Below are 17,983 nucleotides of genomic sequence, written 5' to 3' on the forward strand. Positions count from 1 at the left end.
CAAGCCTCTGCCTTTGGCTCAGGTCATGATCCCGGGGTCCTGGGATCAAGTCCCGCATCGGGCTCTCTGCTCAGCGGGGAGCCTGCTTCCTCCTCTCTCTCTCTCTGCCTGCCTCTCTGCCTACTGTGATCTCTCTCTGTCTGTCAAATAAATAAATAAAATCTTAAAAAATTTTTTTTTAAATTTTATTACATGAAGGTTTCTACATTTGCAACTTGAGATTTCATCAGAAATATCTTTCTTTGTTTTCACCTAGAAGCATAACCTCTTAATATCTATGGCTAAAACTTCAAAGACTCTTCCATGTTTTATAGAAGAAAAAAATACACATTTCACTGAATCCACGGTTTATAACATATTTTTCAAATAGAGCATTTGACAAGCTCTAATGTGTGTGCCAGAGAACAAGTCTGGCACCAGTCATGAGCCCTCCGGTCTCTACATGGACATTCTCACCCCAAGTCCTCATGATGTACTTCCTGGTATTTCTCAAGGGAAAACAGCTGACCTACACCTTGAGGATGTCTGAAAGTCCATCAAATATTTCATTAATCTCCTATTTTGCTCACAGAGAATTTGCATAAACTAAGCTGGATATCCCAACTTGAAATATTAAGGGGAACTTCACACTCCCTCTCCTCGGTAGGAATGTGATACACTATATGCAAGTTCTTGGTTTTCTATTGTATCCTATAGTGAGTTCTAAATTGTTTCCAACTAAGAATTGAATCATGTCTCTAATTAATAAATTTTAGAAAATTAAAAAATAACTATGCCAGACACTTTGGGGGCTAGGCCATAGACTTTCAACAACAAAATGCTGAGATAAATCCACTCTTGCTTTGATGGCCCTATTCTCTTTTTTTTTTTTTTCTTTTTTAATTTAAATTCAACTAGTCAACTTAGTACCTCATTAGTTTCAGATGTAGATGGCACTGTTCTTTATGTGCCTTGAGTCAGTGTGGGGGCATAGTGAAGAAGACAGAGAAACGATTATAACACTGCAAGGGAAGGCAGCATTTAATCCTTAAAACATTTGATTAGGACTTCTCCCTCTAAATCAAACTTATGAAATGGCTTCCTCCTAATAATGTCAGAAGCCATGTGTCATATGGTCAGTGAACCCTCCAAGGTTCTTTGAACCACATCTTCCTTGCTTCTTATGAATTATCACCACATCTTATGAGATCAAGACTCCCCAAACCACAGATACTGATTACATCTTTTTTTTTTTTTCCTTTTTTTACCCCTACGGACTGAAATGTATACCTAAATACACTCCTCTCTCTGAAATTAAGAGCTTTTTAGCTTTCTTGGAAAGAACTTACAAAGCTACAGCAAATACTAACTAAAATGAAATTAGTCTCATCATTGTGCTGCAACCTTAATCACAAATTGGGTATTTATTTCTTCCAGTCTAGCTCATCAAGAAAACAAATGAGATTTACTACAGAATATGCCAAAAATGAAAACTTCAATTTGCTTCTCCAAGAGCGGCAATGGCAGGCAGGGAAATTTTAGGATCTGGCCTGCCAATTTCCCCATTGTTTCTCTCCAATGAGAAATCCCTGCCGCTGCTTGTGACTAATCCCAAGAAGGACAAGGTCCTCAGCATGTCAGAAAAATGCCTCTTAGACCCCAGAATACAGGAATCAGTGTGGCAATGACCCACACCCAAAGTCCCTTTCTGAACAGAGCAGAAGAGCGATTATCACTAAGCAAGAATGAGTCAGACATCACAGGAAAATGCTCTCATGGACTGAGAATTTAGCAAACACCAGAACCTGTGTAACACATGTGAGTTTTGACAATCTTTAATTCTCTCTAAATCCTGATGTATACCTTTAATTTCCATTTAAGAAAATGAGACACACTTGTGCTCGCTTCAGCAGCACAGAACTAAAATTAGAACAATACAGAGAAGATTAGCATGGCCTCTGCGCAAGGATGACACACAAATTCATGAAGTGTTCCTTATTTTTGACCACTTTCTGGAAGGTAGGATGTGCAGAGACGTGAATCTGAGGCAATATACGGGAAAACAGACAGAAGAAGGAGGGGCCGGTGCCCAGCAAGTGAGAGAGCAACAGAGCACAAAATCAGAACTTTAGAAGTCTGCTCCACTGAGGGACGTCACTCCAGTAGCCAAGCAGGGGCTGGAACACTTGCTGGGACAGCGTGGCCTCAGGACCCTCAGGATCACAGACAGACCTGGGGTCTCTCAGTGTGGCAGAGCAGCCAGGTATCGGAGTGGGGAAGCCGACTACAGAAAGGGAGCTGCGGAGGGGACCCTCAGGTCTCGGTTACCTTAAACCATGACCGAAGGCACAGTCGGGCAACTACTCTTCGAGCCAGGACGTGACAAGTAGCAGATCCAGGGAGACCCCCACATCCTCCACTGGGTAGAGTGGCGGGGAGCACGCTGCAGAAAATCTGCTGGGTTTGGAGACTCCAAATGGGGCCATACACCAGAGATAGAAACGCTTGGTCACAGACTGGGTGAGCTCAGAGTGTGACCCAAGACCAGGGAGACAGGAGGGATTGACTGGTTTTCACTGAGGGCTCACTGAGGAGTGGGCGCCCTGAGCTCCAGCTCCTACAGGCCGGAAACTGAGAGGCCTCTGTTTTCATTCTCCTCCTCTAAAGCTGTATGGAAAGCATTCAGGGAACAAAAGCTACCAAGAGTCAAACCATTTAGATTACTTGGCCTGACCCCTGGCAAGGGTGGTGCATTTCTGCCTCAGGCAAAGACGTCTGAGAATCACTGCAAAAGGCCCCTGCAAGAACTCATCATCCCACCCAGACCAAGTTTACCAATCAGTGAGAACCACAAAACACCTGTGGTAGGGTAATACAGCACATAGAATTCATGGCTTTTCCCCCATGATTCTTTAGTCTAGCAAAGTTAAATTTTTAGTTTTCATTACTTTTTCTGTTTTTTTTTTTTAATTTTTTCTCTTTCCTGTTTTAACCTATTTTATCTTACTAATACCATTTGAAAAATCTTTTTTAATTTTCATTTTTTAGTCCTATTCCATATTTTCACTGTATTGAAACTTTTTTTTGAATAGATGTAAGTTTTTATTTCTTTAAAATTTTGGGATACAGTTTCTTCTAACAGACCAAAATACATCCTAAATCTAGCGTATAGCTTTGTTCCAGTCTCCAGCCTGATCACTTTCTCTTTTTTTTTTCTTTTCTCTTTTTCTCAACCAACTGCTTATGTTACCAATTCCTTTTTTAAAATTTTTTAAAATTTTCAGCTTTACAGTCATATTCCATCACTTCATCACGTTTACCCATATTTTTATATATACATAACTTTTTCTTTCTTTAAAATTTTGGGAGGCTGTTTCTTCTAAAAGACCAAAATATACCCATAATCAAGTGTGTACCTCTGTTCTATTCAGCAGCCCAATTATTCATATATATATATATATATATATATATATATATATACACTCCCCCCCCATCTTCTCCCCTTCGGTTTTGGGTCTCTTCTGCTTTGGTTAGTGTATATTTTTCTGGAGTCACTGTTACCCTTTTAGCATTGTGTTGTCTCATTCACCTATTTTTCTCTGGACAAAATGACAAGGTAGAAAAACTCACCACAGAAAAACAACAAGAGTAGAACCAACTGCTCAGGACCTAATCAACAAGACCTAAGTAAGATGTCAGAAATAGAGTTCAGAATGACGATTATAAAGATGCTAGCTGGCCTTCAAAAAAAGCATAGAAGATAATAGAGAATCATTTTCTGGAGAAATAAAAGAACTGAAATCTAACCAAGTTGAAATAAAAAAAAAAAGCCATTAATGAGGTGCAATAAAAAATGGAGGCTCTTACTAGGATAAATGATGCAGAAGAGAGAGTTAGTGATATAGAAGACCAAATGATGGAGAATAAAGAAGCTGAGAAAAAGACAAACAACTACTGGATCACAAGGGGAGAATTTGAGAGATAAGTGATACCGTAAGATGAAACCATATTAGAATAATCGGTGTCCGAGAAGAAGAAGAAAGGGAGAGGGGGGCAGAAGGTATATGGGATCAACTTATACAAGAGCATTTCCTTAACTTGGGGAAGGAAAAAAGCATCAAAATCAAGGAGGTACAGAAAACCCCCTCTCAAAATCAATAAAAATAAGTCATTACCCAGTCACCTAATAGTAAAACTTACAAGACTCAGAGACAAAGAGAAAATCCTGAAAGCAGCTCAGGACAAGAGGTCTGTACATACAAAGGTAGAAATATTATATTGGCAGCAGAACTATCCACAGAGACATGGCAGGCCAGAAAGGACTGGCATGATACATTCAGAACACTAAATGAGAAAAATATGCAGCAAAGAATACTCTATCCAGCTAGGCTGTCAATGAAAATAGAAGGGGAGATAAAAAACTTCCACAACAACAACAACAACAAAAACTAAAAGAATTTGCAAACAATAAACCAGCCCCACAGGAAATCTTGAAAGTGGTCCTCTAAGCAAAGAGAGAGGCTTAAAGTAACAGACCAGAAAGGAACAGAGACAATATACAGTAACAGTCACCTTCCAGGCAATACAGTAACACTAAATTCATATATTTTAATAGTTATCCTGAATTTAAATTATCTAAATGCCCCAATCAGAAGACACAGGGTATCAGAATGGATTTATTTTAAAGATTTTATTTATTTTATTTGACAGATAGAGATCACAAGTAGGCAGAGAGGCAGACAGAGAGAGAGGGAGGGGGAAGCAGGCTCCCTGCAGAGCAGAGAGCCCGATGTAGGGCTCAATTCCACGACCCTGGGATCATGACTTGAGCCAAAGGCAGAGGCTTTAACCCACTGAGCCACCCAGGCACCCCTCAGAATGGATGATTAAAAAAAAAAAAAAAAAAAAAAAAAAAAAAAAAAAAAAAAAAAACCTGTCTGCAAGAAACTCATTTTAGATGCAAAGACACCTCCAGATTTAAAGTGAGGGGGTGGAAAACCATTTACCATGCTAATGGACAACAAAAGAAAGCTGGGGTGGCAATCCTTATATCAGATCAATTAGATTTTAAGCCAAAGACTATAATTAGAGATGAGGAAAGACACTATATCATACTCAAAGGGTCTGTCCGACAAGAAGACCTAACAATTTTAAATATCTATGCCCCGAACATGGGAGCAGCCAACTATATAAGCCAATTAATAACAAAATCAAAGAAACACATTGACAATAATACAATAATAGTAGGGGACTTTAACATCCCCCTCACTGAAATGGACAGGTCATCCAAGCAAAAGATCAACAAGGAAATAAAGGCTTTAAATACCACACTGGACCAGATGGATATCACAGATATATTCAGAACATTCCATCCCAAAGCAACAGAATACACATTCTCCTCTAGTGCACATGGAACATTCTCTGGAATAGATCACATCCTGGGTCATCAACAGGTCTCAACTGGTACCAAAAGATTGGGATCATTCCCTGCATATTTTCAGACCATAATGTTCTGAAGCTAGAACACAATCACAAGACGAAAGTTGCAAGGAACTCAAATACACGGAGGCTAAATAGCACACTACTAAAAAATAAATGGGTCAACCAGGAAATTAAAGAAGAATTAAAAAATATTCATGGAAACAAATGAACATGAAAACACAACTATTCAAAATCTTTGGGATAGAGCAAAGGTGGTCCTGAGAGGAAAGTATATAGCAATACAGGCCTTTATCAAGAAACAAGAAAGGTCTCAAGTACACAACCTAACACTACACCTAAAAGAGCTGGAGAATGAACAGCAAAGAAAGCCTAAACCCAGCAGGAGAAGAGAAATAAAGATCACAGCAGAAATCAATGAAATAGAAACCAAAAAGAACAGTAGAACAGATCAATGAAACTAGGAGGTGGGTCTTTGAAAAAAATTAATAAGATTGATAAACCCCTGGCCAGACTTATCAAAAAGAAAAGAGAAAGGACCCAAATAAATAAAATCATGAATGAAAGTGGAGAGATCACAACCAACACCAAACACAAACAATTAAAAGAACATACTATGAGCAAATTTGTATTTGCTCATATGCCACCAAATTTGATAATCTGGAAGAAATGGAGGTATTTCTAGAGATGTATAAACTACCAAAACTGAACCAGGAAAAAATAAAAATCCTGAACAGACCTGTAACCAGTAAGGAGATTGAAGCAGTCATCAAAAATCTCTCAACAAACAAGAGTCTTAGGCCAGAAGGCTTCCCAGAGGAATTCTACCAAACATTTAAAAATGAATTAATACCTATTCTCCTGAAACTGTTCCAAAAAATAGAAAAGGAAGAAAAACTTCCAAACTCATTTTATGAAGCCACCATTACCTTGATCCCCGAACCAGACACCCTCAAATACCCAGAGGAATTTTAAAATAGAAAACCAAAGTTGTTGGCATCACAATTCCAGACTTTAAGCTCAATTACAAAACTGTAATCATCAAGACAGTATGGTACTGGCACAAAAACAGACACCTAGAGCAGTGGAACAGATAAGAGAGCCCAGAAATAGACCCTCAATTCTATGGTCAACTAATCTTCTACAAATCAGGAAAGAATGTCCAGTGGAAAACAGATACTTTCTTCAACAGATGGTGTTGTATATCCACATGCAGAAGAGTGAAACTATACCACACACAAAAATAGTCTCAAAATGTATGAAAGACCTCAATGTGAGACAGGAATCCATCAAAATCTTAAGAAGAACACGGGCTGCAACATCTTTGATCTCAGCCATAGCAACTTCTTCCTAGAAACATCGCCAAAGACAAGGGAAGCAAGGGCAAAAATGAACTATTGGAACTTCATCAGATAAAAAGCTTTTGTACAGAAAAGGAAACAGTCTACAAATCCAAAAGGAAGCCATCAAAATGGGAGAAGATATTTGCAAACAACATATCAGATAAAGGGCTAGTATCCATAATCTATAAAGATACAGCAAACTCAACACCCAAAGAACAAATAATCCAATCAAGAAACAGGCAGAAGACATGAACAGACATTTTTGCAAAGAAAACATCCAAATGGCCAACAGACACATGAAAATGTGTTGAACCTCACTTGACATCAGAGAAATACAAATCAAAACCACAAGGAGACAAGATTTCACACCAGTCAGAATGGCTAAAATTAACAAGTCAGGAAATGACAGATACTGGGGAGGATGTGGTGAACGGTGAACCCTCCTACATTGTTGGTGGGAATGCAAGCTGGTGCAGCCACTTTGGAAAACAGTATGGAGGTTCCTCAAAAAGTTGAAAATAGAGCTACCCTACAACCTAGCAATCGCACTACTGGGTATTTACCATAAAGACAGAAATGTAGTGATCCAAAGGGGCAAGTGCACCCGAATGTTTATAGCAGCAATGTCCACAATAGCCAAACTACAGAAAGAACCTAGATGTCCATCAATGGATGAATGGATAATGAAGATGTGGGGTGTGTGTGTGTGTGTGTGTGTGTGTGGTGTATAAAATGGAATACTATGCAACCATTAAAACCCCCAAAATCTTGCCATTTGCAACAATGTGGATGGAACTAGAGGATAATATGCTAAGCAAAATAAGTCAATCAGAGAAAGACAATTATCATATGATCTCACTGATATGAAGAATTTGAGAAACAAGACAGAGGGTTATAGGGGAAGAGAGGAAAAAAATGAAACAAGATGAAACCAGAGAGGGAGACAAACTGTAAGAGGCTCAATCTCAGGAAACAAACTGAGGGTTGCTGGAGGAGAAGGTGGTAGGAGGGATGGGGTGGCTGGGGGATGGACATTGGGGAGGGTCTGCTATGGTGATTGCTGTGAATTACATAAAACTGATGAATCACAGATATATACCCCTGAAACAAATGATACATTATATGTTAATTAAAAAAGAAAAAAAGAAAAAGAAAGTGAGACACCTTCAGTGAAACTGAGTAAATTTCAAAGTTTAGTTTTAACTACATTTCTGCCTTTACCCTAAAAAACAAATTTTATTGTGTTTCATTTTGCCATGTTGCATCTTCATTTTTAAGAGGTCAGACCTTCCTTTATATCTTTGGAATTTAGGGGTAAAAAACAGAATACAGAAAGAAAATGATCACTTATATACTGATAGGCAAAAAGCATTTTTATTAAATTAGTTCATGCCATAAGAGAAAGAATAAAAATGTCTGTTTAAATCACGCAATGTGAAACTTAAGCAATTATTAGTAAATATTATCATCCACCTATTTATTTTAAATCTTAAACTTTAGCAATTTCAAAAATATATAAACTTTGCTTCCACTTCACAATTGTACTAATTCTCTTAATCTCAGTGGATAAAGGTGACACTTTTCTGTCTGAATCCACTAGGTTTTTTCCCATGAAATTAGAGTCATTTTAAAAAATTGATTAGTCTTCTGATTTTCATTAAATCATGTTTCTGGACTTCAAATATCCCACCTTCTTCCTTGCTCTGCCAAGTTTTTCTGATAGATAAAATCCAATGAATGACTAAGCTCATTATGATTCAGGTCACCAGCTCTGTCTACCTTTCCAGGTCCCCTGTAAGCAACCATCACTCAGATATCATCTTACACTCCCACTTTTACTGGTTCACTCTCCCAGGGACCTACCTCACCAACACCAACATTACAATTTTACATAATTAACATAAGTTAAACCAATAACTAAAACAGTCAAAACTTTAAGCAAAAAGATGTTATTTATTCTTTCAAGAGAAACATTTTGCCATAAGTAATTTTCTCCCACACCTGCTTTATGTTATTCGTACATAATGAACAATGAGTATCTATGTATTCCTCTAATTCAAAAAATTTCTAGGGGTGCCTGGGTGGCTCAGTCGGTTAAGAGGCTGCTTCCTGCTCAGGTCATGATCTTGGGATCCTGGGATCGAGACCCATGTGGGGCTACCTGCTCACTGGGGATTCTGCTTCTCCTTTTCCATCTGCCCCTTCCCCCACACTTGCACTCACTCTATCGCTCTCTCAAATAAATAAATAAAATACTTACAAAAAAAGTTTCTAGTGATAAAAGAGTTTAATATTTCTAACATTTTTAATTTAAAGTATTGGGTTTGGGGTCGCCTGGGTAGCTCAGTCAGTTAAGTGTCTGACTCTTGATTTCAGCTTAGGTCATGATATCCGCAGTGGGGAGATCAAACCAAAAGTCAGGCTCCATGGTCAACATGGAGTCTGCTTAAGATTCTCTCCCCCTTCCTCTGCCCCTCCCCTCTGTTCCTGCATGTGTGTGCACATGCTCTCTCTCATAAATAAAAAAATAAACAAATAAACAAATAAATACGGGACACCTGGGTGGATTAGTAGGTTAAGCATTGGATGCTTTGATTTCAGCTCAAGTCATGATCACAGGATTCTGAGATCAAGCCCTGCACTGGGCTTGGGCCTGTGCCTGGAGTCTCCTTAAGCTTCTCCCTCTCTCTTCCCTCCCCCATATGTGAGGGTATGTATGCTCTCTTTCATTGTCTGTCTCTCTTAATAAAGTAATACAGAAAATCTTTAAAATAAATAAGGAAGGAAGGAAATAAATAGATAAAGTCCTGGGTTTGAAGTTGAGTTTCCTGGGTCAGAAATACTAGCATAAAATCTTGGATAGTCTCACCTTCCTCATATATCAAATAGGGATGATAAAACTTTTTACCTCACACTGCTTCAGCCATCTCATTTGACAATGTATATCTGAAGCTTACATCAGTGTCTGGCTGACAGCACTAAGCATTCAAAGTTTTAGTCATTGACAGCCTGAAATCTCCATGTATGGAGCAAACATTGAAAAAATAATATTATTGCTGATTAGTGAAATCACTACATTTTCTTCCCAATAATTTACATGAGATAAAATGAAAAAAAAATGTTTAAAAATGACATCAACTTTATATAAACTGTCCATATGCTGAAATGATCAAATTTGTTGACAAATATAAACTTCTTTTTGAGGCCCATTGATCAATTAAATAAATGAAAATTGTTGCTTAAAATTTTGACTGAAACTGATGCTTTTCAAGGATAAATTACTTACTATCATAAACCATTTTAAAATATAAAAAATAAGAAAACACTTAGTGAAGAACAAGTAGGCACATCTACAGAAGAACAAGTACGTACTTCTATAGAGAAGTATTTCAGATATGCTTTTATTTAATTAATCACATAATCAGCATTCTTAGAAATATATTTTAATACTCCAAGTGCAAAGCATGTATTTGATTCCCTACCATAATCTCAAAAAAAAAGAAATCAAAAATTTGTAAAAATCTCAAAGACATATCCAAACAATTACAAAATGACACTTTCAATACTGAAGTTTCAAAAACTAAAGTGAATAATGGAGGAATGACACAAGCCAGGAATGTTATTATGCAGATGAAGCCTCCATTTTAATTAAGGATTGAGGACGAGAGACCTGAAGGTCTAAATCCAGAGCTATTTTGACATATATCAAATGTTCCTTAATTTCCAATTAAAGGCCATTTTGACAGGTTCTCATGTCGATATGTTCCTATTAGCTACCAGTACCTTTAAGTGGTGTTTTGTCACTGACCTACATTAGTATATCAAATATGACAGCAAATTAATCGCTTCACACAATAATAATTCAGATTACAGTTTCTAGCCAAATATTTAGAAGAGCACCTCAATAGCAATGAAACATGAAGAGCCTCTGTTTCAACTTTATTTGAGGAGACACTAGAGAAAAATTAAATAGGATGATAAATAGCTTTAGAGAGGTTGAAAATCTTTTTTTTAAACTTAGCATTTAGTACAGAAGCTATATAATTTAATTATGGAAATAAACTTCCTCTTTAAATAAATTAAAAAATTATTGATTTTGAGAACTCTAACTACAAAGTGTTTTGTATGGGCTATGTATATGCCCATGAGAACACCTCAAACAAAAAACATATAATTCATGCTAACATGATACTTGTCCCTATCTTTTTTTTTTTTTTCATATAAGGTAACAGGTTAAAATTTTTAACAGATCACACAGGTATGTGACCTTTTATCAAGTGGAGACTGCTGAACAGTGTGCTGTGGAATTAAGGGCTTTTATACTTTCTGGAAGAGTTTGTCTAAAGTTTCCAATTACATTTTCTCAAGAAAAGCTTCCTGTAGTGCTTTCCTGCATTGAAGAAGTCTTCCCTTGGAACAACCTCATTTTCCATATGTCATTTACATGGGGGAAGGGTCTCATTCTGGTTATCTGGTGTCAAACCCTGTAAGGCTGTTTCCAGTGTTACTCCAGGCTTTTCTGATCCATTCTCATTCTAGAGTACACAAGCATTAAGCTATGGTTTGGCCCAGGTGCCATCTATATAATGGCTCACAAGTGCGTACTGCCAACACAGACCTTGGTCCTACACTCCAGGTCTCTGTACCCTCCTGTCTACTTGACAGTTTCTCTCGAATGTCTTAATATAGTCTAATATACCCCAAATATATAATATGCATCCTGTATTATATACACATAATTCAACACCTCCATAATATATAATATATAACATATCCATAACATCTCTCTCTCCTCAAAAAGATGTCTTCTTTCAGCCTTTTCTGTGTCATCAAATGGCAAGACCATCAGAAAAACTGCCTGCAGTTACCTAGATCTCATTCTTGACACCATTACCAAGAGCTGTTGACTTTACCCTCTTAACTGGCTCATTCTCTCCATTTTCAGCACAAGCATGCCATCTCAAGCCACTATCATCTCTCACTCAGACTACTACAAAATCATTCTAGCTGATGACCCCTTTCCAACTGCATCTCCACACAGCACACCAGTGATTTTTTGAAATGACCATATCAATCCCTTACTTAAGAACCTAATGCTTTTATTTTCTTTTTCAGATTTTATTTATTTATTTGTTGGAAAGAGAGAGAGAGAGAGATCACAAGTAAGCAGAGATGCAGGCAGAGGGAGGAGGGGAAGCAGGCTCCCCACTGAGCAGAAAGCCCAAGACCCTGAGACCATGACCTGAGCAGAAGGCAGAGGCTTAACCCACTGAGCTACCCAGGTGCCCCAAGAACCTAATGCATTTAAAATAAAACTGCTATTATTAGGATTTTGGAAACTCTGAATGTTCTTCCCCTGCTTCCACATGGAACTCAAACTGTCCCCACTCACCCTTCCAGTCCCTCTAACTTGCTGGATTTCACTCTGGTCCAAGGTCTTTGAACGTGTTGTTCTCTCTGGGTCCAAAGTCTTTTCCTCTCACCTTGTTATCCCTGACTCACAACTCCCTCCATTGTTTTCACCACAGGCACACACTCCCTGGCTCCTCTGGACAAATCAAATCCATTACTTATGGGCACTCAGAGCAACATGGGCCTCTTCTTCTAGATAGCAACTATCTATCTGCTTAGCATAGATACAAGTTTACACACACTTTGTGGTTATGAAAGTCAGTCTCCTCCAGTTAGAAGTAAACATCAGAAAAGCAGGAAGGTTTATTGTTTTATTCAGCATTATATCCTAAGCGCCTACCAATGTGTCCAGCATATATTTCATTAAATGTTTACTGAAAAAATGTATGGATACGGTAAAAAACAATAGCCTATATAGGCATTTAGTACAAAATAGGCAGGAAAGGGAAGGAAGAAAGAGGACTGTAGGAAAAAAAAAAAAAAGCTATGCATAATTCCTGACTGGACTAGAAGTGCAGTTTTACAGATTATGTGCACGTCTATTTTCAAAAGTTTCCTAACTGATTGTCGTTCCAGCAAATGGGACTAATCTAGAGCCCTGTCTCTTTTGGTAAAATAATTGACATCATAACTTTCCTTAGCCTGAGGACACAGCCTTTTGCTGTCTTTCCTATAGTCTGTTTATTATGTGGTAATGTCTACATATAAAATGTCTTAGAATGTGCTGCTTAAAATGTATATTGTGATTTATAATATAATATCTTCACTAAGTGTCATATTATAATATCCTTCTTTCTGGTTGGTGGATCTTCAGTCATCTGTAATTCTGGACTGGAACAACAAACTATCTACTTTAGGCGGGAGAAGCACAGATACTGACATTTATAAATAATATCCTTAGGCTTAACAAAATTCAGACAAACTATCTCTTCCCAATCAGTTTTTACAATTGTACATTTCTAACTTGCAGACAAACTGCAAAATATCCATTATAATCTGCAAAATTCTATTTGTCTTTCAAAAAAGAAATGGACTCTATCCATAATTGGACATTTATTGGTCTGTTAAACTTAAGTTGCTCCTTCTAGTGGAGGGGTACCTTTAAACTAAAAGATTGAAAGCACACTCTGTTTTCAATCAGTATATGCTACTGAACTCCAATTTTCAGCAAGAGGGTGTCAGAGATATTTCATCTCTTCAGGTTCATCTCCACATTTTCTGTTGACTTGCTAAAAATTAACAGAGGTTTATTTGCAATGATAGAAATTCCCACTGATAGAGACATATCTTACCTACTGATTTTGGGGGGAGGGATAGGGCAACATTATACTTCTACTACCTTGAATTATGATGGTTTGTGACAGCAGTAAGAGAACCATACTCCACATGCTTTAAGTTTTTGTACTACAACAAAAAAGATATATTATTTGTTATAGACTAAATTTGAACCCCCAAACTATATTGGATTTCTGAAACCCAATACCTCAGAATGTGACCTTATTTAGAGATAGAAATTAACAGAGGTAATCAAGTTGAAATGAAGTCATTAGAGTGAGCCCTGATTCATGTAACTGATGTCCTTGTAAAAAGGGAAAATTCAGACACAGGCATGTACCCCAGGAAAGCACCATGTGAATATGAAGGCAGATATTGGGGTGATGCACCCAGCAAATCCATGAAGCACCAGAGATGACCAGCAAACCATCAGAAATTAGGGGAAAAGCATGGGACAGATTCTTCTCAGCCCTCAGAAGGAATGAATCCTGCCAAAACCTTTACCTCAACCTTTTAGCCTTCAGACCTGTGACACAAGTTTACCCAGTTTGTACTACTTCGTTAAGGCAGCACTAAGAAACTCTGACAACTAGTGAGACTACTGAACTAGAGATACAACTAGAGATACCACTGATCAACTAGTGAGACTACTGAACTAGAGATACCACTAGAGATACTACTGAGCAACTAGTGAGAAAGATGAGGGGTTCACACCTTGACATGTCCCCTGATGATACAGTCACCAAAACGGATAGGTGATAGCAACACATCCATTCATCTTTCCTTCCTTTCTACCCCCTTCTTTTACCTCTCTTTTCCATTCTTCTTTCCCTCCTTTGCTATTTTTTTCTCTCTGCCCTCCCTCCTTCTTCCCTTCCTTTGGATAGCATGATGAATGTCACATAATCTCCAAGTAACACTGTTAAAAAGAAACTTGAGTTTTCTGAGTGGAGAAGTCCATTATTTTGTACTGAAATACAGTAAGAATAAAGAAGAGGTGGTTATCAAATCTAAATTTTTTTTTTTTAAAGATTTATTTATTTATTTATTTGACAGAGAGAGATCACAAGTAGGCAGAGAGGCAGGAAGAGAGGCAGGCAGAGAGAGAGGAGGAAGCAGGCTCCCCGCCGAGCAGAGAGCCCGATGTGGGACTCGATCCCAGGACCCCGAGATCATGACCCGAGCCGAAGGCAGCAGCTTAACCCACTGAGCCACCCAGGCGCCCCCAAATCTAAAATTTTTATCAAAAACATAAATTCCCCTGTATTTTTCCTGGAGGAGAATAGTGTGGATATAAGAGATTTAAGACTGTCTTGAGTATCTGTATTTGTACTAAAGTTAGGAGAAAGCCATCTATCTCTGCCATTTACCCATCGAATACTGTTAACCATATAAAAGTAAACTAAAACTTATAGGAATTAAAGGCCAAAGGGGACATGAGCATGGACTTCACAGGCTGATGTGTTCCAAGAACACCCTATTGAATACTATGGAAAGAATGACACGTTTCCAGGAACAATATAAATCATATATGTGCCTGAAAATGGCATATTTGAAGGGGAAAGAAGGCAGACAGAGTAGATTGTGATTCTGAGGAGTTAGCTAGCTGTTCTTTTTTATCTTGAAAGTAGAAACACACACACACACACACACACACACACACACACACCCCAAAGTGACTTTTCAATCAGTTCTGAGTAATCTTTATATACTGGCTGTTGAGCTTCCATCTTGTGTGTTGGGCAGGCCTCACCAAGATCATAGCAGTAAGGAAACAGTCTGTTGTTATTTTTACTTTCTTTCAATTAATTGCTTTTTGACATACCTTGTATTCAATATAGCATTAAGATCACATGTAATAATTACGAGAAAGAAAGGAAAAGTGAATTGGGGTAAATTGGAGGGGGAGATGAACCATGAGAAACTTGGACTCAGAAACAAATGGAGGGTGTTGGAGGGGAAGGGGGTGGTGGGCTGGGTAAGCCTGGTGGCGGGTATCAAGGAGGGGACGTATTGCATGGAGCACTGGCTGTGGTGCATGAACAATGAATCTTGGAACACTGAAAAAATAAAATAAAATTAAGATGTTAAAAAAAAAAAAGCTCACATGTAATAGTAACTGCAAATTTTATTTATCAGAGGAAAGGCCTTGACTAGAAGATGCATTCCACTGCTAGCTGCCATATGTTGGTTGCCTTAAAATCTGTCGACTGAAACCCAACATCTAGCTGGTAGGCTTGCCAGAGTTCAATGCCAGTTGTCCTCAATCTGGGGATGAGGTTATCTTTTCCTGTGCTGTGGTTTCTTCTGTACTATAAACAGATCTTGCAAGAATTACTAAAGCTAAGTAGTAGTCATCTAGTACCCTATGTTACTCAACTTACTACAGTTTTATCTGATCCAGAGAAAAAAGAAAAAGTATCCTACCATTGTAATGAGGAACAGTGTAGCTATACAAGTTAAAGGCACTTCAAAAAAGGACATGATGATCTTTATAAGGAGGGGCTCACCCTGCATTACCAAAACAAGCTTCCACAATCACAAAGTCATATTTCCTTTGTTCATCTTCTCTGCCATTAAAAACTATTGATCACATATATTCGGAAAGAGACTACCAATTATTTAATAATTTGCCCTGTAATAATTTAACAAGGTCCCTTTCAGTTCTGGAAATTATGATTCTATAACTGCATGCTGCTTTCTATTTAGACAGAAAGAGCTAGGCTGTTATTAAAATGCTAAAAAGGACTTTTTTTCAAAATACTGAACTTCACATGTAGTAGCAAACTGAGTGAAATAAAGAGAGAGATTCCGAGATATTCTATATAAAGAAAAAAAATTTTATTCACAATATTCTATTTATATTGATTCCCTATCACCAGAGACACACAGGAGCCCATATGTCACAGAGCATATGTTTTTAAAAATTTAGGCAACAGAAATTGCTATAAATGGCAGACTAACTAGTTGTAAGGGAATAGGGGAAGTCAAGGGGTCCTACATGTAAAATAATATTTTCTCTCCTTTAGTAGGTATTCTGCTGACAAGTTTTGAAGTGTCAAAATTAGGTCACCCTCTGGCAGCATTCTTGGGGAATAGGTTTGCAAAGTAATTTGCTTACTGCTTTATTATTACTATTATTATTATTACTCATTATTCTACTATTAGTGATCTCTAGAAAGAAAATAACAGACTGAAAAATAAAGATTGCTGCTAAAATTTAATGAAGTCAAGCAACCTGACAAGGAGACATGGATCCTGGAGAAACAGAATTCAATCTGATTTTATCCTTCAGGAACAGGCCTAGAATACAGAAGACAGGACTTGTAATGCAACACTACCTAAAACATGACTTGCATATAAAAAACGTAATTTCAGTGTCAAATCCACATCTCAGATAATTGTATTTGTCATCTGTGAGTATTCAGAGTCTCCATTTGGACTGACAGAGTACAATAATTCTAGATTTTATGAAGAGTAGATTAGTATTTTTTTAAATAAAGATTTTATTTATTTATTTGACAGACAGATCACAAGTAGGCAGAGAGAGAAAGAGAGAGAGAGAGAGGGAAGCAGGCTCCCTGCTGAGCAGAGAGCCCAAGGCGAGACTTGATCCCAGGACCCTGAGATCTTGACCTGAGCCAAAGGCAGAGGCTTTAACCCACTGAGCCACCCAGGTGCCCCACTAGTATTGTTTTTTAAATTATGCTTATTTACCTAAAATCTGAACTTTTTTCCAGTACCATGAGCCATGATGCAAATACATGAAATATTTTGCCCACACTGACTTATGTCAGCTAACGTATAACTGCCCCCTCCCCTCCTCGCAACCAGGATTTCTAGCTCCACCGCCACCTGCTCTCACAAACACATACATTGCTCTCCCTCAAGAAACTGCTTCGTATTAATAGAAAGCTTGCAGTTACCTCAAATGAGAAATAGGAGAAAGTCTTAAGGCTGTCAGAGAAGCAATGGCACAAATTCCAGAGTGGTAGAAGATTCCTCCCCTCATTTAAATATGAACTCGAACCACAGTCCAGGAATGAACTTTGTTAAGTCATGTATATAGTATACCGTATATACTTCCAAATGAGACTTCTGAGTGACTTTATGCAAAGATTCAAAATTAAAGGGCTCAACCACAGTTATTCTTAAAATGACTTGTGGCTAGACTTGATTAATAGGTATGATAAAATTAACAGCTCATTTCCTAAACAGGAGAAAAAAAAAAAAAAAAGAAAAGAAAGTTGACTACCCTACTGTAAGAGAGCTCCTTAGCATTCTCAACTGGAATGGCATCCTCAATGAGAATTAGTTTGCAATGCAACTTCGAAAGTGGAGGTTGGCATAGCGATGTAAGAGTGCCAAGTGGGAGGAACGTAAAATTAACTAGAAAGGAATATAGCAAGAATAAAAGCATGAAATAGCACGAAAGAAATAAGTATAAGAAAAACTCAGTGTCGAATAATACCATTCAATTCAATATGGGACATATTTAATTGGGTAGATACTTTGTACAAAATGTATTAAGATCT

General features: G+C 37.7%; 1 protein-coding gene and 1 non-coding gene across 2 annotated transcripts in view; one reads left to right on the forward strand and one right to left on the reverse strand.

Annotated features, from left to right (window-relative positions):
• MDGA2 (MAM domain containing glycosylphosphatidylinositol anchor 2) overlaps positions 1-17,983 on the reverse strand; it is an 844,384-nt gene that overhangs the window by 501,359 nt on the left and 325,042 nt on the right. The gene's annotated exons all lie outside the window — the stretch shown is intronic.
• LOC132000403 (U6 spliceosomal RNA) lies at positions 1,877-1,982 on the forward strand. The gene has a single exon (XR_009399278.1). It is a non-coding gene; the product is annotated as a U6 spliceosomal RNA (small nuclear RNA).

This window comes from Mustela nigripes, chromosome 13 (assembly GCF_022355385.1).
Source record: "Mustela nigripes isolate SB6536 chromosome 13, MUSNIG.SB6536, whole genome shotgun sequence".
Classification (NCBI taxonomy): domain Eukaryota; kingdom Metazoa; phylum Chordata; class Mammalia; order Carnivora; family Mustelidae; genus Mustela; species Mustela nigripes.